This window comes from Lontra canadensis, unplaced genomic scaffold (genome assembly GCF_010015895.1).
Source record: "Lontra canadensis isolate GAN:19392208 unplaced genomic scaffold, GSC_riverotter_1.0 scaffold53, whole genome shotgun sequence".
Classification (NCBI taxonomy): domain Eukaryota; kingdom Metazoa; phylum Chordata; class Mammalia; order Carnivora; family Mustelidae; genus Lontra; species Lontra canadensis.
The window spans coordinates 4,734,321-4,737,247 of record NW_022631047.1 but is presented as its reverse complement, the minus strand read 5'-3'; the positions used below and the strand labels follow the sequence as shown (position 1 = coordinate 4,737,247).

At 46.9% G+C, this 2,927-nt stretch overlaps 1 pseudogene; it reads left to right on the top strand.

Annotated features, from left to right (window-relative positions):
* Positions 1-377: 377 nt before the first annotated feature.
* On the top strand, positions 378-2,368 carry LOC116877556 (annotated as a pseudogene).
* The last annotated feature ends 559 nt before the right edge of the window (positions 2,369-2,927 follow it).

Genomic DNA, 2,927 nt, shown 5'->3' with positions numbered 1-2,927 from the left:
AAATATTATTTGGGCATAAAGAGTATTTCCAGAAAGTGTTTTGAAGCTAAGACTACTTTGAAAGCAGAGATGACACTCAGTAAAATTATCCATACACTTAAATTTAAAAATCAGCTGAGGGAAAAGACAAATAAGAGGAAGTGAACAGAGTGGGTGCATAGAATATGTGAGGAAATAGGATCCTTCCATCACTCGTCTATATAGACTGACAGAAAAGTTTCTATCATTGTCTTTTATCCTTATTGTAAGAGACTGAGTCAACAACAACAAAAAAAGACAGAAAAGCTTCTCATACAACTTTGTCTTAAAAATTAGTTCTATAAGAGGGAAAGAGAGAGGGAGACAGACATTGAGAGAACGTGAAGAAAGGAGAGAAAATGGTGTCCACGGATTACAGTACATACAGCCAAGCTGCAGCCTAGCAGGGTTACAGTGCATACACTGCCCATCCCACTCAAGGATATGCACAGACCACCCAGGCATATGGGCAGCAAAGTTATGGAACCTATGGACAGCCCACTGATGTCAGCTATACCCAGGCTCAGACCACTGCTACCTATCGGCAGACAGCCTATGCAACTTCTTATGGACAGCCTCCTGCTGGTTATACTACTCCAACTGCCCCCCAGGCATACAGTCAGCCTGTCCAGGGGTACGACAGTGGTGCTTATGATACCACCACTGCTATGGTCACTACTACCTAGGCCGTCTATGCAGCTCAGTCTGCTTATGGCACTCAGCCTGCTTACCCAGCCTATGGGCAGCAGCCGGCAGCCACCGCACTTGCAAGACCACAGGATGGTAACAAACCTGCTGAGACTAGTCAACCTCAATCTAGGACAGGGGGTTACAAGCAGCCCAGCCTAGGATATGGACAAAGTAACTACAGTTATCCCCAGGTACCTGGGAGCTTCTCCATGCAGCTAGTCACAGCACTACCATCTTATCCTCCCACCAGCTACTCCTCTACACAGTTGACTAGTTATGATCAGAGCAGTTATTCTCAGCAGAACATCTATGGGCAGCCAAGCAGCTATGGACAGCAGAGTAGCTACAGTCAACAAAGCAGCTATGGACAGCAGCCACCCACTAGTTATCCCCCCCAAAACTGGATCCTACAGGCAGGTACCAAGTCAATATAGCCAACAGAGCAGCAGCTACGGGCAGCAGAGTTCATTCCAACAGGACCACCCCAGTAGCATGAGTGTTTATGGGCAGGAGTCTGGAGGATTTTCCAGACTAGGAGAAAACCGTAGCATGAGTGGCCCTGATAACTGGGGCAGGGGAAGAGGGGGATTTGATCATGGAGGCATGAGCATAGGTGGGAGGGGAGGAGGATGTGGTGGAATGGGCACTGGAGAGCGAGGTGACTTCAATAAACCTGGTGGAACCTTGGATGAAGGACCAGATCTTGGTCTAGGCCCACCTGTACATACAGATGAAGACTCTTGACAACAGTGCAATTTCTGTGCAAGGCTTAAATGATAATGTGACTCTAGGTGATCTGGCCGACATCTTTAAGCAGTGTGGAGTTAAGATGAACAGGAGAACCGGACAACCCATGATCCATATCTATTTGGACAAGGAAACAGGAAAGCCCAAAGGTGATGCTACAGTGTCCTATAAAGACTCACCAACTGCCAAGGCTGCCATGGAGTGTTTTGATGGGAAAGATTTTCAAGGGAGCAAGCTGAAGTTTTCTCTTGCTCGGAAGAAGCTTCCAAGGAACAGCCTGCGGGGTGGCATGCCGCCCTGTGAGGGCAGATGAATGCTGCTGCCACTTCGTGCAGGTCCGGGGGCCCAGGAGATCCTGGGGGCCCCATGGGTCCATGGGAGACCACGGAGGAGACAGAGGTGGCTTTCCCCCCAAAGGGCCCCGGGGTTCCCAAGGGAACCCATCTGGAGGAAGAAATGTCCGGCGCTGAGCTAGAGACTGGCAGTGCCCCGGTCCAGGTTGTGGAAACCAGAACTTCACCTGGAGAACAGAATGCAGCCAGTGTAAGGCCCTGAAGCCTGAAGGCTTCCTTCCACCACCCTTTCCACCCCAGGACAGTGACCATGTCAGAGGTGGCCCTGGTGATATATGGGGCGAAAGAGATGGCCTCATGGACCGCAATGGTCCCAGTGGGATGTTCAAAGGTGGCCATGGTGGAGACAGAGGGGGCTTCCATGGTGGCCAGGGCATAGACCGAGGTGGCTTTGGTGGAGGAAGATGGTGCGGCCCTGGCAGGTCCCCTGGACCTTTGATGAACAGATGAGAGGAAGAAAAGGCGGGCATGGAGGACCTGGAAAAATGGATAAAGGCGAGCACCATCAGGAACTCAGAGACAGCCCTACTAGATGCACAGACCTCACAGAGCTGCATTGACTACGAGATTTATTTTTTAAAACCAGAAAATGTTTTAAATTTATAATTCCATATTTATAATGTTGGCCACAACATTATGATTTTTCCTTGTCTGTACTTTAGTATTTTTCACCATTTGTGAAGAAACATTAAAACAAGTTAAATGGGGGGGGTGGAGGGGGGAAGAATTAGTTCTATAAATATGTTACCCTTTAAACTCCAACTTTTTAAAAAAGAGTTGTGTGTTATCCTGGTATCTTGCCAACATAGTAGTAGTCCCCTCCTGCTAAATACAGAACATCTGATTGTATACCCTTTCATTATTTGTTCGAATCTGGAGATTCATAAATTCTCATTTTATGGTGCCTTTAAAGTCTTAGTAATTTTTCCATGTCATGCCCTAAGTCAAAAGTAATTATGTAAAAATAATATAATAGTTGTAGTCAGTGTGGTATCTGGGAGATACTGCTGTTCTTTTTTTGCATATAAAAATATATTATGAGGTACTGACAAAGAATGTCTTTACATGCCCCTTAGGTTGACTAAATGTTAGGCAAGTTTCTTTCTGGCTATAGAATCT